This window comes from Corvus kubaryi, unplaced genomic scaffold (assembly GCF_017639235.1).
Source record: "Corvus kubaryi isolate FWS band 111438036 unplaced genomic scaffold, C.kubaryi_AGA036_p1.0 37386, whole genome shotgun sequence".
Taxonomy (NCBI): Eukaryota; Metazoa; Chordata; class Aves; order Passeriformes; family Corvidae; genus Corvus; species Corvus kubaryi.
In genome coordinates, this window is record NW_024581128.1 from 1973795 (window position 1) to 1999587 (window position 25793).

General features: G+C 41.3%; 1 long non-coding RNA gene across 3 annotated transcripts; it reads right to left on the reverse strand.

Annotated features, from left to right (window-relative positions):
* Positions 1–3156: 3156 nt before the first annotated feature.
* On the reverse strand, positions 3157–25730 carry LOC121668709. Of its 3 annotated transcripts, XR_006017528.1 has the most exons (5): positions 25615–25730; positions 24342–24475; positions 17473–17570; positions 5907–6008; positions 3157–4516 (listed from the first exon to the last, which is right to left on the reverse strand). It is a non-coding gene; the product is annotated as an uncharacterized LOC121668709 (long non-coding RNA). The 3 variants fall into 3 exon arrangements; XR_006017527.1 differs by lacking the exon at positions 5907–6008; XR_006017529.1 differs by lacking the exons at positions 5907–6008; positions 17473–17570.
* Between the last annotated feature and the right edge of the window lie 63 nt (positions 25731–25793).

The window sequence follows — 25793 nt, forward strand, 5'->3', positions numbered from 1 at the left end:
CTACCAGTGTTTTTAGACAATACAACCAGGCCATTTCAGATGTGTTGGCAGCACACCTAAATTGGTGTCAACAAATTCCTCCTATTAATTCTTGATTTAGGAAGTAAAAGACAAGGGAGAAGTAAGTTGCTGATGGACCCGTGGTGCCCCTGGGAGGGAAAGTACAAAGGTACCCATATTCAGATGTAGTAAGATGTCAGAAGAATAACTGTGGAGAGGAAAATGGTATTCTGGAACTGTTTAACAGAGCTGGTCCACTATCACACATTGCTTAAGGGAATTTATGGGTCTGTGAATCACCAGGAACTGGCTGATGTCCGTCTCTGCCTCTCACTTTGGCTGGACATCTGGCTGTGCTTTCACATCCCACAGTGAGGGGAATGGAGCCCAAGGCTTCACATTGGTACCAATCACAGGCAGGAGACAAGAGATACAGGGAAGGTGGAGTGTCAAGAGCACTTGGATGTGAAGTGATAGCAGGATGCTCAGAGAGCAGATGTCCAACCCTGGTGAGCTAAATCTCTTTTGGGAAACTCCTAGAAGGAGATCTAAGCACCTTGTTCTGGTTCTTTTCTTCAAGCCTAGTTGCTTCAGTATTGCTGTGAGCACACCTGTGTTTTTAGGGCAACTGTCACCCAAATTTGAAGTAGAAAATTATGTTGAGTGGAGCAGGACATGAAACACTGTAATAAGCAGGTTACATATTAACTTTGATATCCTTTTTTACTTTACACTGTTGCCATGGTTCAGATCTTGATTTCACAACATTTTGGAAAACTGACAATACCACATTTTGTATTGTATGAGTAGCCATACAATACAAAGCAGAGGAAGCAGAGGGGTTTGGGAGTTGGAGTTTCTGGGACACAAGTCTCTGGAAGCAGGGTAATACTGCCAGCTTAGGACAGCAACTGAACAGATTTGCTAAAATAATGGAAAAAAGAAGGTTGGAAGAGACTCCAAGAGATGATCTAGTCAGTTTCTCTGCTTCAGCTGCACCTATTTGAATCTCAATAGCGATATTCTTGAAAACGTCCAGATATGACAATTCCACTGTTCCCACAGGCCATTTATGACAGCACCCACAAGAAAGGTAAAAAAAGCTCACTGCTAAAATGATTCCATGGATAAATTAAGCAACTTAGGCTTTTACTTAAGGTTGCTGGTAAATTCAGTACACTTTAGTTCATCTGTTACACCCTGGGCATCTTTTCAATCATAATCTTCAGTGCCACAAGCGATAAAGAAGACACAGCTTGAGCTAATATGCTGAGTTTCTGCGGCTCTGTGCCAGCTGAGGATGTGGCCTGTTTGTTTTTATAATGGCAGCTCAGACTCTGGACCACAGCGCTGCAACAGGAGGCCGGACTTTGAGGGTGCTGTCTCCTGATGTCCTGCTCGCGGCACTCATCTCCTGCTAGCAAATGAACCCTTTGTTCCTGCTGCAGACCTTGGTTCACCTCCCCACAGACATCGGGGCAGAGTCCTGCTAGACAGCACACTTGAACAGGGCCCAGAAGCATAAGGTTTGCTGAAGTGGGGGTCAGAGTACTCCCTGCAGGTGCTGCCCAGGGCTATCTTCTCCCTCTGACTCACGCATTTTGCAACACAGCCGAGATAGCAGGGTAGTGCTCCCTGGAATTCGGCCGCTCTGCTCTTTGCCTAGGTGTCTGTTTGCTTAAGAGTTCGATTCATCAACCAATTACCATCCAAATGCTCTGGCTCCTACTCACCCAGCTGGGCTGGCATCTCCCTGCCTGGCACCGGATGTTATTGAACACTGACATTGATCTAATACTGAAGGTTGTTTTATTGGGTTTTATAGGTGCCTTTGATGCCAGAGTTCTGGAAGGCAGTTTCACCCTGGTAAGCTGAAAAGCTTGTATGTTCTTATGCATGTGCATGGCATCCAGAAGTGGCAAAAGGATACATTTCTAAAGAAAAGCAGCAAATTAAATCAATGGCTGTACTTTCTTTCGGCTTCCATTCTACTGTCACACCCCTTTTCTTCCCTGTCAGCTTCTGTGCCACCAGGCTCTCTTCTGACCTCTTCCTCTTTCAAAAACTTTCTTCTTAATTTTTCTTTGCTCATAATCCTCCTCTGTTTGCTCATCCTGTTTACACACCTGCCCTGCACAGCATCTTCCATACTTTCTCTATTGCATGCTTACAGAGGCCTGCAATGTGCAATTCAACAACAGAATGCCTCCCTTGTCTCATGGCCTGACATTGACAATATCATTTCACACTTTCCATAATCTAAATTTTGAATCTCTTTGTGGTTTTTTGACTTTCTTGGCCCTCGACATTTTGTTCTCACCCCATTCATCCCTTGGAATCTCCATCTAAGTTGCTTTGGGGCGTTCATGAGCAGGCCTGTGGAACTGCTTGCACGTGCACATGCAGTTTAGCTGTCAGGAGATGCATATACAATTTAGTGTCAGGAGAGAGAGTCTCAGACCTCTGTAATGACATTTGGGTCTGCAGTTCCATTATTAGACCGTCTTCTGGAATTATCTGTTTCCATGGTGGCTACAAATGCAGGAAGGAGGAGCCACCTCCCACACTACCCAGGAACAAATGCATATCTTCAGGAGGAAAGGACAAACAACTTTTGCCAAGCTCCACAGGCACTTTCCTCTCCCCACAGGCTTAATCTGGAGTCCTGCCAAGGTAATGGTTAGACACAGGGTTTGGGAAATTCTGTTACAGCTCAAAGACGCAGCACTCACTAGACACTCAAGACACAGAACATACTGTTCCGGGTTTGGGCCTCCTTTCTGAAAAGTCTCAGAATTCTTTCTTATGACTGTGTTTTTCTTGTCCATACTTTCTTTTCACTTTCTTGATATATTTAATGTCTAAAAATGGCAACAGAAAAAAAAAACAAACAAGCAGGCACCAAGGCCACTTAGTCTACCCAAAATTCTGAATTAAATCTCTATTTGATGCTGTATCTTTCTGTAAACAGGTACATTTCAGCTCAAGAGTTTTACTTTGTTAAGTATTATGGGATTTGGGGAGATTTGCAAATAAGCTTACATAATTGGTTTATCCTATCAGTAATGTTGATAACTGCATACCTTAGTTGGCTGGCAGACTAAACTTTTGAGTCATCATACACTAAATTAAACTAACAATCAACAGAAAACCAGATGGAATTCATCTTTTATTATTGTTATTCAGCAGGAACCCTTAAATGTAACAAGAGTTCAAGGTAAAAAGCTCATGCTCTGCTTCAATTAAGAGACTCAAATGCCTTCATCTTCACCCTAACATAGGCCAGACAGAACTAAGTGAGGTTAACTTACAGGCCTCTCAATGACAACCTTTATTTAAAATCTGTCTCATGTCTGTTCAGGATTAGGCATCATCCCTATTATTTCAAACAGAAGCTCATCATTTGTATCATAAGAGGTTACACTGCTGCAGTCCTGTGAGGAGCATGGTACGGATCAAAGAACTGTCTTTGAATGGTGAAATAATGTGATTTTTGGTAGCAGATTTGGAAAAAAATAAAAAAAGGCTTCATTCTGCTTAAACCATTAATCAGTGAATTCAAGAGGTAAAACTCTTCGTAGTGGTAGAGCCAATATGAAAAACAAGCATCCATTGGGTCCACAAATGGTGAGGAACCCAGCCTCTGCTTTACTAAGACAGGTACCCCTCGGCTTCAACAGACAGGCAACACATCCTATTTTACACAACTTAACACTTGCAAATTTTGAAGACCCATCTGTGAGTAAAAATGAGTCCAGACAGGAAACCTTACCTGGATTGCACAAAGCCAAAATTAGGAAATTACACCCAGGATTCAGCAAAGTGTGGAAGATTTCCCATACAATTCAAAGTTTTAATGATTGGTTGAGTTTGTTTTCCTTATCTCAATTTCTTTTTCTCTTCTTCCTCTCTCTCTACCCCTCCCCCTTTTTCTTTTTGCTTTTTTAATTTATTTTTTTAAAAGATTGCACTGTGCCTGCACTGTCTTGGTACACCTATCCATACTATTTAGACATGCACAACCTGAATAAAGCAAGAAACTCTTAAATTCCATAGAGATGTTTCATTTTCAAGCTAAGAGGCAGCAATATTTAATTACTAGCAGGCTAATCCTGCAATCATCACTCACCACAACCACTCAACACATGGAAAGGTGCTAAATTGATTCTAAATAGCACTGTGTAATGACTGACAAACATAAAAAACAAACAAACAGGAAAGCAAAGCTGTTCAAATAAAGGGCACATTCTGAAATGTGGTGGAAAAGCATGAATTAAGATTAAAATATCCACAGTGGCAGGTAATTTAGATCTAGGTTGATTTCCAGGCATACCAAATGTTTCTCCCAAATTTCAAAGGCTCCTTACCACACCTATTAGTCACCTATGGATTTTTTCTGTATGAGGTATTCTTCCACAGCTGGAAGGGTAGCTACACTAATTCATCAATATGATCCTTTTCATGAGACCAACCACAGCATGGATTTGCACTGATGAAGCAGCTCTCCAGTTTCTTCCTAAAAGCAAGCAAAAGGAGAGAGAACAGGTATAATTTCAGGAGCTATAAATTCACCATTACCTATTTGCATTCCATTTGCTATTGTGAAAAATAATTACAAATAATACTATTTAAAATAAGGTACTGAAATTATTTGTTCCTTTTACCTTAAGAAAAAAAGCTTTTCAAAGATCAACTAATTCATAGTTGAATGCAAGTCATAGTTAAATGCAGTCACTCCCTACACTGCATGCATTGCCTGTATTAACTAATGAGATTCTTTTTGCACCATGCAAAATGGGTGACATTTTGAGTACATGAGATTAACTATATATGTTATATATGTGTTTTATAGCACAGTATTGCCCCGTGTAATATGCATTCCATATCCAGGCTCTTATGTCCAAAAACAAACTGCTAAAATGTGTGGTTCAAAAGACACAGCAATATCATGCCTAAATCAAGGGCATCAAAACGTCGTGTGGGGCAGAAAGCCACAGAGGATTATTATGTGTGATGGGGTTTGAAGACAAAAAAAATTAGGACAACTACATTTGCTTTGCTTTTTGATATCCATTGGACCTCCCCATGGAAGAGATAGAGCACACAAGGGAACAAGGGTGGCAGCTTCTGCAGTGATGACCTTTCGCTGCTTTTTTTTGTTCTGATACTCTGGCTCAGAAAGAACAATGGACTACTGTGCTTTCCACCAACACATAATTAACAATATCAGAGATCCCAGCCCTCCTCGTTAATTCAAAACAGTGTCTGATCTTTTCTAGAGTGCGCCCAGTGTAACGTGGTGAATTGAATGAGCACCCCACTCTGAGCAGCTATTTTGAAAGGCACCCAGTTGTACAAAACTATGACACATTCTCCCCAAAATCCTGCTTTGACTAGTCATTCAAAATTGTGCAGAAAAATCATCTGCCCTATTTTAGTGGTTACATTTTATGCTCTAAGTCATAAATCTCAAAGATAACCGAGGAGGATGCAGCCTATCTAAAATAAGAGGACAAGGGGAGACTGTGCAGTGGCAACATGTACTGTTGTAATGTATATTGCAACACAGGAGCAGAGAGAACTAACAACCCCTGGAAGCCCTTTGTATTCAGGGATACAACACAACCTGCTTGAGATCTTTCTTATAAAAGCTGAAGCAATGCATCTTCATTATTTTTTGGTGGGCAGCCACTGTACATGACAAAAACAGCTACATGAAACAAGCTGTGGACACGGCATTTAGTCCAGCTATAGCTTTTTCAGTCCTGATAAACCTACTAAACTGAGTCAGAAATTACTCATTTTTCTCCACAACATTGCTCCAAAGCATTGGGCTGCAGAGGACCAAGATACTGGCCTAGGATAGTGAGATAGGAGAGAGTATTCCAAGAAAGTTCCAACTATACCTTTATGCTTATTGCCATTTTGCCAAGTCCAAACCCATTTCTCCTGCTCACTGGGCTACATCCCAAAGGACAGTCTGGCATGCATCCAGTGAGAGACAGGCCCTGAGAGAAATAACACAGGGCACATGCAGTTTGTCTAGTAAGTAACGTCTGTTAAATGTTTGAGGCAAGGTTGATGTTAATACCCACCACATGCTTAATAACTGAGGGTGATAACAGGGAATGACAGGATAAAAATGCTGCACTTTGCCCTTCATTGTATCTAGACATGTATGAGAGTCACTCAGTACTTTAGACTCCTTCCCTTAGCTGAGCCAAAAGCTAGTTTTTATTAATTTATTTTATTAATTTTAAACACAAAAAGTGTTCAAGACAGAGCTGACCTGCAGAAAATGATCCTCTTTTTTATAAAAAGATCCTGTTGGCCTTTCCAAACAAATTGATGGCTCCATTTGGCAACAGTGTTCTTAAGAATCCACTTACATTTTTAAATTAGTTTATTGTGATAGTTAATAATATTAGTTAATTATTCTAGTTAACTTAAAAAAAAAAAAAAAGAAGCTATTGATGTAAAAATGGAGACTGAACCAACATCATGACTATTTAAGTTTCATGTTCACTGAAAGAGTAGTAATTGCTGACACAACCAGCTCAGATAAAGATGTTTCCTTTCATTAGAGCAGCACCTGTATAGGCACTATAATGATGACAGAAATGTTAATTTGGCAGCAGTTTGCCTTCTAAAGCAAGCAAAATTCATTGTGTATAGAACCTAGGAACTGTAATGACTTGGTTTCACTTTTGCTTCACAGTTGAACCCTGCAACTGTGAAGCTGCAGGATGAAAAGGCTCCATCTTGCTGCAATAAAGAAGTCTCTGTAGACAAGCTTACAAAATAGGTCTCCCAGGAGTATATTCTGATTAAGAAGGGAAGAAAAACGATATACAGATGGGCTATTAATTTAACTGGATTGGCACAAATATACCACTCCAGAGGAATATATTCCTTTTAACCAGAAATTTAAATACCAGAGATTTTAAAGGTGTGTCTGTTCAACTCTGAAAAAAATCCTTACGTTGTTTCAGAGGGAAAAGTGACCAAGCAAAAAGGAGGCATTTGAAGTTGGACTTTTGAACATGTATAAATGAGATGTATGAATGGGAGTAAGGACAAATAAGGAACGTCCAAATTTTGTGGGTGTTCAGGATGTTTTGAGAGACTTAGAGTTTCCTGGTGGGCTGCAATCACATGCCACCCCTTCAGCACTACAGATCACCTGCTGAATAGACCTGAACTCATCTAGGTCCAGTTTGAGATAAATGGTGGTCTGCATGCAAAAAGCCACTCCTGTATCTATCAGTCTATATCAGCAGCTGGGGAAGAAAGGAAGGAAAGGGGAATTTTCAGTGGTTTGATTTGATCTAATATATATTAAAATAAAAAGCCCTTTTGTTTTCTAAAGAATGCTGTTCTACAGCTAGATAACAATGGATTGTAAATTACTGGATATAAAGAGAAAATTTTGATATATTATACTGGCAATTTTTTGCTGCTTGCATGAAACAAACAACAAAAAAGCATCCTTTTACTGATTTTTATACAGAATATTATCATATTCTGGCAGAACAAAGTACATCACTTGAGCAACTGTCTCACAGTGAGTGATGTCTTGTATCTCTGCCACTACTAGCTTTATGGACCAAGTAACAATATTAGGTTAATAACTGCTGATTGCTATTTGTGTACCAGGCTGTTCTAATACCATGGTGATGAGCATGCTGTTGGTGTCTGGAACAGATGGAACACAAGAGATCTTTGCCTTGATTTTAAGACAAATAGGATTACCTGTTTCATTAATAATGCTACATGAAAGCACAGACAAACCCACAATTCTATCTCCATCTCCAGTAACTGACAGGAGGAAAAAGACACACAGCACACATTGGAAGCACAAACAATTTACCCTAACTTTCAGGGAGAGCAAACCTTTGAATCACTTGTAAAGCCAATGCAGCTGCTTTATGCTGTTTAGAACGGGAACAAAATTCACCGTCTTATTGTCAGCAACAAAACTCCTTTGCAGCTCTCTGCAAAGGTGATACTTCAGGCTGGAGATGAGGCAATTGCGTGCTCCCTGCCCAACATCACTGATTCCCTAGCTGCTGGTTTAAACACTCCTTACAAAGAAGTCATTGCAACAGCTTTCTGCCATTTGAGAAGAGAACTGAAAGTACTATGAGTGACACTTTGATATGACAAAGAAATAGGGAGAAAAGTATACTTCAATTCCATTATGTTGTTTCTTAAGCCCTACCACCAACACCAGACAGACACTTTATTCTGGATTCTCTTAGTCTTTCACAAAAATGAGGAAGAAAGACCAAGAGACAAAAGAAGAAGGACATATTTTCACTCTAGGTTGTGCAGTTCTGTTTAGAATTAAGCCTGTGATATTGGGGAAAAAATTACCTTGGGACAATCTCAGACAGTAGAAGATATTGCTGTGTGCTACTGACAAACTGGTTTTGAATGACTGAAAAAGCAGTTCTGTGGGGAAGAGAACTTGGACAGAGCACTGAGACCGTAACAATAACAACTCCTTTCTTATCTCAGTGAAAATCGAAAAAAGGAAACTGGAATCTACTGCTTTCATAAAAGAGCTGCCAATTTCCCGCTGATATCAGAAGCCAGTCATGTTTGGAAAGGAAATGACCTATTCCTGCATGGCAAAGCTAGCAGGTGCAGATGGCATGTGAACAAATTTCCCAACCACTGATCTGTCAAGGGCACAAAACAGAAACTACAAATGGTTTTAAGGACAATCACTCAGTTCCTGCCAGGTCATCCACAGATTCTGAAAGCAATTTATTCAACTTGGCTGCCAAAAAGGTTTGAAATAAGGCCACCAACATAGGTGAGGTGTCAGACGACTGCAGTGATATATTCCCCTCTCACAAGACACACAAACAAAATTCTATAAATTTCAATGTCAACAAACACCAGCAGACACTGCAGCACCACAATCATTCAAACGCACGCAGTGGCAAAGCCTTGTCTTTAAATGCAATCATCTGCTAATGCAGCCAGAAGGGCTGTTCCAAAGTGGCCGCTAGCCCGCAGACAGCCCAGCAGAGCTGTGTCACAGGAGCTGCCAGAGCGAGCACGACCCGGCTCATGGCTCGTGTCTCGGGATGGAAGGAGGAACAGTCATGAAAAATGCTGAAAGTCTGAGGAAGCGAGATTTAGCAGCGTCTGCTGAATGTGTCAAGCAAGGTCAGCGCTGCGGGCGGCTGCTCGCCGTGGCGTGCTGGCCGTCAGGCATCAAAGCCTCACATGAGGCTTTTTCTCCTCCTAAAAGGAGAAAACTTTCTGCCGTGCTTTCGCTCTTCTTTCCCTTTCTACCTGCAAATAACACCCATCTTCGTCTGTCCAAGGAATCACCTCACGCTGCCACAAACATAAAGAGATTTTGAGGAGGTCCCCGTTCTCTTCTGAAATACAAAACTTGAGAAAATAACAGGAAATAGCAGAGCAAAGACAGTTTCCAAGAAGCACAGAGCCAAATCAGCACTTTGTTCTTAGTGGGTAAATTAAAAATCTCTTCTGCTGCTCTGTGGAGCAGGGTGAAATATATTAGAAAGACTTATATTGCTGTAGAGCTTTGCATTTGCAAATATTGGCTGCATTTTCATTAGGTTCCAGTCACAAAAACAGGTTGGATAAGGTTGTTAGTGGTAATTTGAAAGCTAAGCAATGATAGCTGCACATACAAGACTGCATCCCTTCCTGCTTCTGAGGGATGAGTTCCTCTCTCCTGAAATGGGTATCAAAGATGATGAGAACGAATTATCTTCTGAATTGCCTGTTTCTCTTTATTGCCTACTGACCATTTGGTGAGAGAAGCTAGCTGGTGTTTAGAGGGTCGTTCATTTTACTTTCTCAATTACTTCTGTTCAATAAGAAAAGTGAATCTGTGTAATAAGAAACAGCAAAGCTGTGTACAATACCATTGCGAGACTCCATCTTTATTGTCTCAATAATTTGGTCTGTTCATTTTCATTAGGAAAAACCCAGAGTTTCCATGCCTTGGCACTAAAGTTTTAGCCTGGGTTCTAGAAGTTAAACTACATGATTTTTGTTAATTTTACTATCCCCATAGTTAACTTACATATTCACATCTAGCAGAGGTACTGCTAAATGGCTACCAGAAATTGGTCTGGAATGGTGAGGTCATAATTCAGGGCACGAGATCAGAGTGTAAAATCTCTATACTCAGGGCTTTGCCAGCTTCAAGGAGAAAAAAGTGGCGAGGAGGAAAGAAAAAAAAATTAAATGCAAGACTGTCCTGTACCCTTCAGATTTTCTTAGATATTTACCAGTGAAATCAGTGAAATATTCTTGAGCAACAGTTAATTTTTAAGCTGATAATATTAAAAATACTACCCAAGGAACACTGAAAATAGTACTGGAAAATGTGACCCGAGTGCTGTGACTTACACTGAGCATGTTAAGGGGAAGACCACGGCTGCTTTGGGTATGGCCTATGCTCTCAGGCACCAGGGTCACACTCCACACAGCCTTTGTGGTTAAAACTTGTTTTCCATGATACAGACGCTTCCAATATACAGTGTCAAAGAAAGGCTATTCAGGATAAGATGAACATGTGGTAATACTTCTCATAAGCAGTCTCCCAGTCTCCAAATTCCACAACCATGTGTTCCTCCTGCAGCCAGGAACAGATATGTCTGCTCCCAAGGTCACACAAACAAACCCCTTCCCCTCACAGAATCAAAAGAACCAGTTTATTTGCATACTGTGATAAGTACAAAGATCACTTCAAACTACTCATTTAGATTCAGGCAGAAGCAGTAGGTAAATGGTTGGTATTAACAGAAAAGGCACTTAAGCTTCATGGTATCTAAAGGAGGCCTGGTATTGGAAGATAGCTCTTGTTTCCCATACATACCTGGCATTTGTAGCTGATACACAAGGTTCAGTTCTAACTTGCTGGCAAACACTGTGTGCAGGAAAATGGCACAAGCCTTGAAAACCCAGCACTACTGCCTTTCTTGGCCCTAGAGCTGATTCAGATTTGGCTAAGGTTACGCAAGCACAGATCTGAGCAGTCAAGATACCTGTGCTAGTTTACAAGGCCAGGACTGCTCAGGCAGGAGTCACTCAAACACCCCGGCCACACCACCTGTATCAGAGTGTTGTGAAAGTCACTTGGCAGGTTTGACACCACCCTGAATTCCTTACAGAGGGGAATACTGATCTCCCTACCTTGGTGTTCATATTATACACTGGGACTGTTGAAAGAAGGGCTCATGCCCTGATTGCCTTAAAATTGGAGAAGTAAGGCCAAGAAGGCAGGAATTAAATGCAGAAGTCTGTTATCACATAGAATAATGTAAGAAATAACATTAAAAAAAAAATAGGATTTAACTTCCTCAGATTTAAGAAGTACTTATCCCTGGATAGGAGCTGTGCTGTTAGACAACACATCCTAGGGTCTACTGTACATATAGTTCTTGCAGAAGATTTATTACTTTCTAGAACCATAAGTTACAGCTTGTTTAATTGAAATATTATTTTGTTACAAGCCCTACTGAAGGGGACATTCTAACTGAGAATTTCAGTGAGGCAAAGAAGGCTTTTTATCATACCTATCTATACAGATTCTTCCATCCTAGATATGTCAACAGATATTTTGTATTTGGTGGAAAAATGTTTGCACTAGGCTAAGCACCTAGATAAAGCACTTTTGTTTTCCACAGTCAAGATGTATCTCTTTTTACAGACAATGACATAATCTATGTGAAACCCACCTTTCTTTCTTACCAAGTCTGATACAAGGTACACATTCCCTGTGTAGAATAAAAAGGTGTATATTCTCTGTGTTGAATAAATTTTTAGCTGGTGCTAGTAAACATGAGGTGGGTTATTCAAGCCCATGCCTGGAGCTAAATGAAATTTTCAGAGAGGACATGCGCAGAGCTGTTTATTCTGAACAGTTCTTCTGATAGGTTCCTCCTTCATTTTCCATTTAAGCTTTTGTGGTTTTTTCCCTGGGACAAAAGCATAGCTTGCCACTACCAGATATTTCAGCTATGCTGTATTGGGTTGACCCTGAGTTGATGGACAGTCTTTAAGACCAATTGCGCTTCTCACAATTTACATATTTAAACCGCACAGAAAGGCGGGACTTCCCCTTTTTGTCGGAGCTCGCCTGCTGGAAGGTGGGGGGGCTCCGAGCCTCCATGCCCCGCCGGGCCGGGGCCACTGCCCCTTCCCCCCTTTCCCAACACTGCAGCACGGACCCTGGGTCGCTGGGGGGGACTGTCCCAGAGCCGCAGGCAGCTAAAACCAGCCATGGACTGCTCACAGCTAAACCCATCCAGCGCGGCTTCTGGGGACAGGCGGGTCCCTCTCCTCTCCATGCGGAGCCGGCGGAGTCAACGGGAGCTGGCAGAGCCTCCTGTCTGCAGCCAGCACACTTCATGCTGAACTGAAGAGGACACCATGCAGCCAGCAGCACAAAGGGAGCGAGGCTTTCCCCACCGTAAAGCCTGAACAAGAACACCCTTCAACATGGCGGCGTCAGAGCCAGAGAGAAAGAGAAGTGAGTCCCGTGGGACGGAGCTGAGCATGGCGACGGGAGAAAAGAGGGCGGTGCCGCGATTCTGGCGCGCAGCTTAAAAGAAACCTTCTTGCATGCCGTGGTAAGAAACTGTAATACCACAAACTGTTTGTCTCTTTAATCCATTTGAAGAACATGGGGGGATGGAGCATCTTCGTGTGCCTGTGAAGAATGCCTATACCAGGCTATATAGAAGCAGTAAGAGGCTGTTAGAGACTTGTGGCGAAGAAAAGCCTTTGTGTGCAGGCCAAAATAACTTATCCTTAAAAAGATTAATAACCCCATGTGATGGCCCATGTTTTGTAGTGTGAAGGAACTGTGAGATTTTTCATGGGAGAGATGTTCTACACACAGCAGATTGTTTGTTTCCGGGCGGATCTGCTGTTAGTGGCAGTTTGGGAACCACGTGCAACTGAAGGAAAACCCTTTTTTCCTTAAGCATAAGAGAGAGACTTTTTTCAAGAACTGGAACACTGACTAACATCCCATGTTCTGTTATCCCTTGTGTGAGCTGGGTAAAAGGAGAGAAGTGCTGGAAAGGGGAGGGGGGATTTGCTTTAATTTCTTGTTATTTTCTCTTTACTTTTAATTCTATTAGTAATAAAACTCTTTCATTGTACTGCAACTGTTTAAGGTTTGTGCCTGCTTTGCTTTTCTCCTAATTCTTATCTCACAGAAGGAAAATAAGTAAGTAATGAATATTTTGAACCAAAACCACTACATTTAATTAGTGTTTCTGCCCGGTTTCGAACTCAACCCGCTACATACGTGTTCTCAAATAGTCAAAGGAGGATTATTTTTCAAGTCAACCAAAGCACTAGCAAAACAATGGTGTTCTTACCTACTGAGTTGAAGATCAAAGATAAGGATGTTGATAAGACCTACAGAAAATTGTTCTGGTTCACAAAATATGCCTATTAAACTTAACTTATATGTTCAGGTAGATTGCTTTGTGCACCTGTTACTGGATTTTGTTTTCTCATTCATCTCCACTAGACAAATATATATAATTTCGGAATGATTAGCAGGTTAAGCAAAATTAATAATATCAGTAACACTGACCTAAGAAACAGTTTAAAAAATGTAATCCACATACAGATATAGACCAACTCCTGAAATTATAGTATATTTTCACCTAATAAATAACCAAGTTCCAAATAAATGCCAATAAACCTCCACAAGAATACAATATTGTAAACCTGTCCCTCAGTTCTCTATAAAACAGGGCTGCAAGATGAAAGCAGGTTTACGTTTAGAGAGCTGCTTCCATTTGCCCTTTCTATGTCCCAGTGAGGTGACCTTGCCAGTGCTGGAAATCACCAAATATGAAGGAAGTGCCTTCCCGAACTCTTCTGATTTCCTAAGGAAAAAAAGGCCTTTGTCATCATGTTTTGTGTATCAGTGCCTATTCTGCTGTCTTCACTTCCTCTTGGAGTAACTTTTGAATCCAGTGCTGATTTTCAACTAAATTTGAAAACGAATCACAGGTTTCAAGACACAAAATCATCCTAAGTTTAGTGAAAGTAGGCAGCCAGCTGGGAGGAAGAGGAGATCCAGATGGTGTCTCCAGCCATGGAAAAGAATGTAGCAAAAGCCTAATTCTTACTAGGCATCAGATGATCCATCTAAGACAAAGACCATACAGGCCAGGGGGAAAACTTGCATGAAGCACAAATCCACTGGAAACCAGGTTTCACTGATTCCATTACTCATGGACTTCTTGCTCATTTCTCTTAGACTTTTCTACCACACACAGGGCTCAGGTTCCCCAAATGCCTGCTCATGCCATTCACAGTCCAAGCTATGCTCTCAGAATAGATCTCCTTAGTGCCCCACTAAATAGTTCTTCAAATACCATTTCCACATATCTACAGTTTTTCTCAGCATAAGAAACCATTTTCACATGTGGCCCTATTTAAATGTGATTCTGCTCACTGGCACTGGTTTGTAAAAGCATATGAGTCAGTGTCATAGGTTAGCAAGCATAGTCCCGGAAGGGATGTCCTTGCTAAGGGGTGCTGACAGTTTCCTCTGGGAACTGATAGAACCTATCAGCTGGCCAGTTTGAATATGGACAATTCTTTGAGCCACTTAAAGTTGTGACCACCTCTGTGATCCACACTTAAGAATAGACAAACCCCCCACAGCTCTCTCTTGTTTCCGGTGCTGGGACAGGTGGCTGCGGGCCCCGTGTGGGGCCAGTGGGCCTGGCCAGGCCCTGCTCGGGCCAGGCCGGGCCGGGCCACGGCCATCCTGGAGCTGATGGGCCCTGTTCCACCCACAGAACCCCCCACAGCCCTGCTGTGGGCAGCGGGAGCAGCTTGGCTCTCGCCCCTCTCCACTGCGATAAGCCACATTCCAGCTGCAAGGCCTAGGTGAGATTAACCCTTTTAGTGCTGTGAAGAGCTGAAAACCTGAGGGAAGAGAAAGAGGAGATGCTTAAAGCTGAAATTCTGTTGTGAAACTATGATATATCAGAGTATCCCATTGTAATTTCATGAAGGCATGGGGGGTGGAGCGTTCAACTTGTACTTGTGAGCAAAAGCACCTGCGCTGAGATAAGCAGATGCTGATGCAGCTGTAATTTCATGAGAAGTTTGGACAGGGAGTGATGGAAGCGATGAGGACTTTTGCTCCAAATGGGGAAGGAGAAAACCTCAGTTCCTAGAGATGCTCCCAGAGATAGTCCTAAAGATGAAGATGAGGAAGACCCTTTGCTCCCAGGGAAGGAGAAGGGCCTCTGTTCTTAGAGATGAAATGCTCCCAGAGATGGGTGAAGAGAACTTTTGTTTCTGAATGGCTCAACCTTAAAATTGTACCCCAAAAACCTTCAAGAGTGGACCCTTGAAAGGAGTTGTGGGAAAAGCTGCAAGTCGGGGGAAGGGACTCACATGTGAGCAGATAGACTCCTCTTCCTAAATGGACTGAACAAGGTTATTATGGAAGTGGTAAACAGACTGAACATCTTAAGGGTTGTCTTCTTACATTGTCAGTGGGAGAAGGGAGGCAGGTGGGGGGAGGAGAAGATTCTGAAGGTGTGGTATAATTTTTTTTCCTTCTTTTAGGTCTGTTAATAAACTTCTTTATATTCTTTCAAGTTTGGTGCCTGCTTTGCGTTTCTCCTAATTCTTATCTCACAGAAGGTAAACAGTAATGAGTATTTTGGACCAAACCACTACACTAAATTGGTGTTTCTGCCTGGTTACAGAACCAAACCCGCTCAGTCTTTTTCTTTCTGTTTGTTGAGCTCAGGTATTCAAATCCCCAAATGGTATTCACTCACCTTTTGTGCAGGCAGAAGTCCTGCCCATGATGCCATATGCTTGTGAATTATCAGAAGGGCTTCAGGCTGTGTAGAGGTGATTTCTTCTACATCTAGCAGTGCCAGTGGACGGGACTAACCACCTCAGAACTTTCTGACCACTCTTCAGGGGTGCTAACAGAAGAGTCCATGGCAGTACTGCTAACTCAGATGAGGCAAAGCCAGCTGCCATACTTCATACCTCAGGATTTTAAACTGCTTAAAATGATACACCTAATTGTGCTTAGTATGAATTAGGGAGAACCCATAAAAAACTTCTCCGTGACAGGTCGGTTTGTAGCAGCTAGAAGCACCCATGTGGCTCTGGATGGAAAACCTCTTTCCTCTCTGCACAGCTGTATCTGGAACAAAACATCTGTCCATGTCCTTACCCAGCCAAGGCTGTGGCTATTGTTGTTTTAAGAAAGCAAAAATCAGAGAGTCTTTAGGATTCCAAAACCACCTACTCAAAAAAAGAAAGCCATATTTCTCCAGCAACACAGACATTATAAGGTCCAAGTTTACTGCGCTCCTTCATAGAGCAAAATACTGTCTGGCACATTTTCCAATCCCATAAATGCTGTGATGGAGTGAAAATTCAATTACTGCTCAGAACAACTGTTACGACTCAGCCTTCAACCTAAAAGTAGTGATCAGTACTGATTATCTGTACCAAGCAAGTTTTGCACATTCTTTCACAGTTTCAGTGGCCTTTTTAAAAACCAAATACACACAAAAGGGAGGTGCTCCTCTTGACTCCAAATAAATCTGAAATATTTTGGTATTTTGATATTCAAAACTTAGCATGTATCTCCTAAATTAACAAGTACCTTAATACTAGGTATTAAGGTACTTGTTAATTTAGGAGATACATGCTAAGTTTTAAATAGGAGGTAGTAGTAGGCTTTAAATTAAGGAGGTAGTAGTAGGCTCTTTTTCCACCCCCCAGCCATCCACTTTCATAAATTGCCAGGAAGATGGAAGACTGGAGTCCCCTGTTTCTCTTCCACATGAAGTGAAATGGCCAGTGGGGTTCCATGTTATCAGCATGTTGAATGTTGGAATAGGCAGAGAATGATCACACAAGCCTTATTTCTTTAGGGAATCGGGCTTGAAGAATCATCCCCCACCCACTTTTTGCACTAAAAAGACAGCTATTAACTCCCAGATCTGCCTGTGACAGACAAAGGAAGTGAAGAAACAAAACAAGTAAGTAATGATGTTAACTGAGGAATAAATTACTTTTGGTAGTCAGATAGAGGAGAAGCCTCCGAGGAAATGTAACCACCACACCCTGCCAGTTATTAAAGGATTGTGTGGAAGCCATGGCTGGGCGACTGCTTATGCAAACTTAAGGAAATGTTTGCTTAATAAAAAGATTAAACAGAAGGTTCCCTGACAACGTCTGCTGTGCCTAACAGGACTCTTACAGAAAGCACGGGCTCTCATTCAGATCCATCCAGGCAGACTGTGGTGTCTGTGTGAAACAGACAGATCCGTGCACGCACAGGTTAACTGCAGGATTCAAGCCACAGGGGGAAAAGGGGAAAATGCTATTTTTTGTCTACAGACTGTGACAAAAAACAAGATCAGAAAATTAGTTCTGTTATGGATCAAGACTTACATGCATGTGTACTTTCCAGGCAGAGCAGAGTTGCAACCTGTTCTATTTGAAGGATTTGTTGTTTAGCAAACTTTCAAATGAACACTTTTCACATGCACCTGAATGAAAAAATTGTAAATTGAGATTTGGCCCAAAATACATATTTTTAAAATGTGGAGCTGTAGGGAAAAATTAATCAATAGATACACAAAATTTACAATAATAAAATTTACAAGTATAATTCCTACTGTGAATATTCAGCAGAAATGAACAACGCTGCAGAACTCTTCTTGGTTACATTTTTACCAGTGAATGGTACTGTTCACATTCTTCAAGAAGATTAGAAGTGGGAGGTTGCATGGAGCTACTCTGATTCATTTAATCTTTTTTTGTCTTTTTCCAACTAAGCATTTTCACAGGGGAAAAACAATGATGTCATCAAGTTCCTCTCTCTGCTGAGACTGTATAGTTGCAAGGTCTTCTGCTGATTTATGGATTAGAAAATTTCAGTGATATTACTAATAAAAGTAGGTTATCTTGCCATTACTGTGTGGTAGATCATGAGGGAGATGGAAGTACCTCATGACCTGCTTGTACACCACAGTTAGGGGATGAAGAAACACCCAACATTCCAGGATACCAAAAAGGAGACCAGAATTAGGCACAAATTTTATTTGAATAAATCAACTCCATATTTTGTTAGTTATTCTTGTTTGCAACATGATCTGATACCCAGATGAGAATGAGACAGATTAAATTCAGCATCTGCAGTGTGCTGCAGTCTTTCCTGATACAACTGCTGATCCAAATGTTAAAAAAAATCCAGGAAAACTCACACAAGCTTCACATTAAAAGTATTAAATTAATTAGCTACATTTTTAATTACTAGGCAAAAAGGACAAAATTAGTTGTTGCCATCTTCACTATGCAGGCTGCTTGTCGTTGTGATGTTTAAGAAAAAGGGCTGAGATGCTGAGTTATTTATGCCCAGCTCTGACTCCATTTGGATCCGAGCTTAACTAAGCAGAGACAGCAATGAGTTACTACTCAAGGCTGCCACCTCCTGTCTTAAATCTCCACTCCCTTACGAGCTGATTAGTAACCTGATCAGGGTGTTCTCCCAACACCGGCTTTGATGGTAAAGCTAATTCTGTGTAGAAAGGATGTTTCCTCAAAAATCAGAAACGAATATTTACATAAGTTACAGGAACTAGAGCAACCATGCAATATGTCGTATCCATCTTACAAGCAGCTATTGATTTCCATGGATATCCAAAGCTTTGAGACCTAATGAAAAAATAAAATATTATTTCCTTCTCAAGCAGCACTATGCTGTGTGTCACTGTTCTGCATCTCAGCAGACAGGTCTATCCATCTTATTATGCACATTAATCAATTGCCAGAAAAAAATACATTACTCACATCTGAAATGTGCTACTGCATTTATAAACTGTTGATTAAAGAGAGAAAGGTTGCATTTTTTCCCCGAGTATTAATACTAATTTAAAGTACAAGTGGCATCAAAACTGCCAACGTTGAGAAATCAGAGGACAATCTTACACTTTGCACACTCCAGATGTCTGACAGTTCTCTGCTTCTAATCAATTAGGCAACAACCTCACAGTTTTTTATTCGCATCTGAGACTTTCTCTTCATGAGCCTGTCTACTGGAATCCAAGTAAATGCACATTCCTCTCTTACTATCTAGTCTGAGACATCAATATCTCCCTAATCAAGAAGCATAAAAATTCTCATACAAAAGTTTTAAGTACATCCAATGTTCACCCGCAAAATACAAAAAACCCAAACAAAACAAAACACCCAGAAAATCTGTATTTCCTTTCCTTCTTGTTTGTCTTATTCAATTTGAAATTCAGGGCAAATAATCTCTAGAGAATTGCTAGTTGAACGTTTGTGATATTGAGTGTGACAGGAGAAGAGAGGTTTTCCTTATTTTAAGGTAGTGATGCATCCACAAATTTGAGCTGTTTCCCCATTTTCATTCTCAGTCTTAGTAAGTCTTTGGACTTGGTTAAAAACAAAAGGCTTTAAAAATACCAAGTCTTTTGAGAAAAAGTGAAAGGTGCAATTCAAACTCCCAGCACTAACAGATACTGATAATTTGTATGCCTTCTGGAAAAACTACTTTATGAAAGACACTGCACTTCATTCAGAAATGTCTCTCTCATTTATTCAAACCTCCCTGGTCTTCAAAATATTGTATAGAGCTCTCCAAGCATTGCAGGACCCTGAGCAGGAGAGCTTGAAAACCCCTGCAGAACAGCGGCACCGTAGGCCTTCCTGCATCCCACAGACCAGGGAACCAACCAACAGGTGTTTCCATTTCCAAACTTCTTGCATGTGGAATACTTGCAGGATTGAATCCATCGGGATTGAATCTCTCCAATATCCTTGCACGTGGCCTATTTACTAAGCCCACATGTCCTACTTCAGTGGTGCTCTCTGCTCTGAAATTTTTGTTGCACCTCATCTTGCTTCAGTCATTGCAACTCGTAAAATCACAGAACCACAGAATGGTTTGGGTTGGAAGGGACCTTAAAGATCATCCTGTCCAACCTCCTGCCATGGGCAGGGACACCTCCCACCAGACCAGGCGGCCACAAGCCTCATCCAACCTGATCCTTAACATTCACAGAGATGGGACATCCACAGTGTCTCTGGGCAGTCTGTGCCAGTGTCTAACCACCTTTGTTATAAAAAATGTCTTTCTTATGTCCAATCTAAACCTGCCCTCTCAGTTTAAAACATTGTCCCTTGTCCTGTCACTGCAGGCCTTGGTAAAAAGTCTTCTGCTGCTTTTCCTATAAAGCCCTCTTCTAGTACTGAAAAGCCAAAATAAAGTCTCCCCAGAACCTTCTCTTCTCCAGGCTGAACAACCCTAGCTCACTCAGCCTGTCTTCATAGGAAAAATGGAAAATCTCACTGCTTTCTAGCTTCTAATATGTATAGTATTTTACAGCAACCACAGATACACTCAGGTAAAAGTATTTGGTAAGGACTGATTTTACAAGTGCAGAAAACACATAAAGAATGGTAAAAAAAAAAAATCCATGAATCGATTTGTTAAAAGTAACATTTACCCATGTAGGGCCTAAGTTCACCACAATAAAGAATGAATTTATTTGAAACCACTTTCTTTGAAAATCTGAGATGCAAATTGACTTCAGCTACCAGAATTAAGCAAACTACATCAAAATGCTATTTTACATATGCTGTGGATGAGTTTTGAAAATTGCATTTATTTATTTAAGAACTCAGTATTCAAGCTCAGAGTGTTAAAAAATCAGTGGTGTGGTTAATGCAAAGGACTGGGTATCAGATGATTTAGATTCTACTCTTGGCTCTGTCTCAGACTTCCCCTATGAGATCATCACTTACAATTATCTTTTCAGAATTGGCATCTAATTTTGGATAACCCAGCTTTGCCTGCCAGACTTTAGTATCTGGAACCCAGTTTTCAGAAAATGGTTTAATTCACTTCAGCTGGTATAAAAAGAATTCGAAATCTCTGGAAATCAGGTTTCTGAAACTCTGACATTCCATTGGTTGTCATTTATATCTGTGGAAAGTGGCCTCAAAATGTTACCAGTGTTGTAAGTGGAGAATTCAGATTTATTAATACTTTGCATCTGCTGCACATGCCTAAGCAACTACAAAATATTTAGGGCAATGGAGAACAGGGTCCAGAGAGAGCATCCAGGGGTTTCCCATGAGTCCAGTGTCCAACAAATCTCATCTGCACATTTCACTGCTTCATCTTAAGGCCTCAGAAATTAAACTGTTTCAAATAAGAAGCATAGCTGTAAAGGCAGATTTTCTTTACCATAAAACTATTTGTGGCCCCTAAATTTCAGTGAAATCAACACAAGTATATGCCCTGCACGGATCTGGGCTTTTGTGACAAAGTATCATCACATCTACAGTGGTCAAAATTCATGATGATTTGCAGTGCCTGAACTCTATAGGATAACTTTGTTTGAAATGCAGTTTTAAAAGTTTCGAATGGCAGATGGGACATATGCTAGAGATATCACATGAAATGGAATTTTTGTTGAATTTAAAACACAAAGTGACCTTTACAATGTGTTCTCATGTTTATCTGGAAATGAGCTAACAAAAATAAAAGTTCATACTCTGTACCCCTGTGACGCTAAAAAGGAAGAACATTTTCTCCGCCTTGTGAAGAAATGTTTGTGAAAAGTACCCAACAATAAAAACCTGTCCTCATAGTATTTTAATTAAACAGCCAAATATCTCACTCAAGAATCCTCACGTAACCTTCACTGGATCATACCATCTGTGTGAAGATGTTTTGCAATTATGCCAGTTCTTCCAGCTCAGATGACTCAGAATGGGTGGTGCTTACAGGGAGGAGAATCCAGACCCTTTTGTCCTTCACAGAAATCCAGGCCCGCTCAACACTCTCGGTCTGGTGCATTTTGACAACCAAGCTGTCTTTTCTTAGCAGGAGAATTATCCTGCTTTGGCCCCCATGGCCACGCTGCCTCTGGCACCTGAGCACGGTTGGCTTTGATAACAAGGAAAGTGAGATATTCAGGATTTGGTGAAGGTCAGAGTCCCTTAATGCTAATGAGGTAGTCATACAGTGTTGAAGGTGTGTCTGCTGAGGGCTCACCTCCCCTTTAAACCATGATCTATTCAGAAGTATCCAGACAGTTTTTAGCTTACTTCATCCACAGTTTGATAAATCCAGAAAACGATCAGCGTTTAGTCAGGGGACACTTTCTGTGAATATTTCTAGCCTTCTATTTTTGGTGAAGTAATGAAATAAATCCAAGACAAAGGTAAAATGCCTCAATAAGAAACCAAACAGATTATTGAAGAGAAAAGATTAATGCTAGTTTTCAGGTAGAGTGTCTTTCCCCTGCCCTGCCAATACAACACTGGAACCAGCCTCATCAGCATAGGAACTGGCCTCAGTTTCTACAGCCAGCCAGAGTTTGCAGGTCCAAATTCCATACACCTACACTGGGAGAGAGGGCTCTGTGGGGAGTGGAAGTAAGAATAAGGAACACACTGTTTGCTTTGCTGTGAGCAAGATATCACTGGTTCCTCCTAGACCCTCCCTACTCTTCCATACTGAGCAGAGCTACGGGACAGCTGTTCCAATAACCCATTTTCCCTTTTAATTCTGAGTATTTCCTGCCTCTCTTTGTATGCCTGCACATTAGGATAAGCACAGAGCACTTAACTGGCAAGTTCATAAAAGTCTATCAAACTCAGTATAAGACAGAGGTAGTACTTTCTCTGATAAGCTTCAGCACTCTGCTTAGTCATCATACTTTTATTATCTTCTATCACGACATATTGATCTCTCACAAAAGTCACAGCAAGTCACAACACCTTCTCCTGGTAGGAAAACTGTGGATAGTTCTCTCCATGGCTTTAACAAGGAGCAGCAGCTAGTAGACAGTAGGTTTTTGGAGGACAAATCTTTTATTTACACAATATTATACAAAGATCACTTTTCAACTTACTGCAAAAACTCTAAGTTACGAAGTGTATTTACAAAATGACTCTGAAGATAGGAAACAATCGGATTTTTTTTCTTCTGTTTGCTTATTTCTTTACAACCTTCTAAGCAAGTTGCACTAACTGAAATATGTGCAATATATACACAAAGAAGATAATTCAAACGTATATAGCACCCATCAATTAATTGATTTTTAAGCTTTTCCATTTCTTTGCATTGTATGAATGACCTAAGAAAGAAGTACCAACTCCTGTGTACTTGGGGTGTAGTTAAAACAAATCTTATTCTCTGTTACCCTGCTCACAGCAAATAACACTGATGAGTGCAGACCACAATAAAAGTTCCTTTCCTGTTAAAGAAAAATCTCAGTTCAACTAAATCAGTAAAATAAGTTTTAAAAGAGATGTCTGTTCAAACCACATTATATTTCATCTCCTGCACTGTACATGACATTTAGTAAAATAGAAAAATCTTTTAAGGCTATCCAACAGCTAACAGCAACAACAGTTGGTAGTAAGAACAGTGGTGAATTTATTGACTATACCACGCAGGATGCAAGTTCTGGTACTTCTGGTACAGAACTTGTATCCCTTTGTTATGGAATCTTTATGCTGGGCTATAAACAGCAAATTAACCATTTATATTTGGCAGACTTCAGCATCACTATTTCTTGACAGACTTCAATTACGCTATAAATTCTGATGGCAAATATCAAACTAACCCTTTGTCATACAGAGTTTTCTTGAACTGCTAGCCTAAATTCCTGGCAGGAAAAGGCTCATCTGATAAAAGTTACAAAACGTTATTAAAAAGGAGTTGCGTGTTATATATAACCTATTTAAGGATCTAGTGAATATCTAACCTCAGAAAAGTGAGTGAAGGAAGTTTGCTCTTTTTTTACTTCATGTCTGCCATATTAAAAGAAAGTTTGCCTTGGAGCAGAGTAAATGTTGCCATCACATGAGGAGGCATAGCTGAAGCATTCTGCCTGACAAATAATTTGAACCCAAAATGAAACATTTCTCACTCAGAGATTGCAGATGCTTTATCCATGAGCATTAGTATGATGTGGCATGGTACCATATCCAGCTTTGTGGGACTAAGACACAGGTGGGTTAAGTGCTGTGTCCAGAATTACCCAACAAGTCCAACAGCAGAGTAGGAAACAGGGTGTCGTTTCCTAGAGCCCTCTGCGCTAGGTTCAACAAGCTGAGAGATTTAAAACATACAGATTAATTAATTTTTCTGGACAATTGCTTTTAAGGCAATTGCTTTATGCCTCTGTCTTCAACCAGCAACGTAAACCATGCCATGCTCTGAAAAGCAGATTAACATATGAACATTTATCATATGTATGTTAGAAAGCAATCCATACCCAGGAAAAGCTGTGCAGCTGACCAGGATGTCCTTCCATCCCAGCTGCGTGCCACTGGATTAGTCCATGTTTGTTTCCATAGCCTCTTTGTCCTACTAGGTATGACAACCCTGTTGTTTCCTCATTGTCAACATCTGGATGTGATTAAAGTTAAAAAAAGGTCAAATATTATGGCCTATATTCTGGTATTTTTAAGATTTCTGATTGTTCCCACTATTCTGTAAAATTAAAGGTAGAAAAAAAATTATAGCCATAAACTCATACATCTATCCCTATGTGATAGGAGAAATGGGTTTAAGGCCTTTACAAAAGATTTGATCTGAACGGACCCGTGAGGTTCTGGAAGAATGGGTGTGGGGGTCGTTACCAACATCAAGCCACGCTAGTTTGTTCCAGAGCCAAGCACAGCCTGAACTTCTGAACTTTAGGGAAAAATGCACAGACCTAATAGACTCATGAGTATTAGCTTCTCCACCCAGAGTGGGTTAAAAGCTAATTTTAATGGTCATGCAATGCATGATAAGGGGGGGATACATGTTCAAAGGCGAATATGTAGTACATGGTTCAGAAACGAGGAGGGCAATATGCGTCCTCCAAAAAGTTGAGAGAAACCCCACAGGGGTATGGCCCAGTGGGCTCTCTCCCTTTATTCAAATAAAGTTGATTTTTGCAGGACTCCTCTGTCTCCATTGTGGACACTGGCCTTTTGCAGCATGGTTTCCCACACAATATGTAACTCTCTTAACTATCCAACCCCCCTCGTGGTTATATTCTTTGGGTGATACCTAATTGTAACAGGCTGCTGTTCACAGCGGACTGACATAGCTCATGGCATGAAAGGAAAAACCTGGGCTTCCCGTAGAAGTCGGTGGAATTTGGGGCAACACAATAAACAAATATTGGGCTGCCTGAGACAATGGAGGAAGTCATACTTATCCTTTACAAATATTGGGCTGCCAGAGAGGAGCCAGGAGATCACACTTATCTTTTCCTTTATTCAGAGCCCATCCCGCAAATGCAAGCTGTTCACCAAGCAGACCTGGGCAAGGCCTCCTGGAAGGAGTAAAAGTTCTTCCAGGATGTCTAGCTATGGAATAACACAATATTCATGGCAAACAGAATCTTTTAAGAGCTGCCTGATTTGGCTCAGTGCGAGGATAGCGGGCAGACAGACCCCCGCGGGGAGGGGAAGGCCTGAGGGGGAAGGCGAGCAGCCCCTCAGGAGACCCGTCCCCGCCTCGGCATCGGTAGGAGACGAAAATAAAGAGCCGACCTGGTAACTTGGGGTAACTCGGGGACGCTTGGGGCGCCTCGGGGACTCGGTTTCGGGGCCACTTTGCCGCCCGGGTCCGGCCTCCGCCGCCGCCGCCGCCATGGCAACGGGGGCGGGGCCGGCGGCGGGCGGGGCGGTGGCGCGCGCTGACGGCTTCCGGCGTGCGCGCGCGGCGGGCT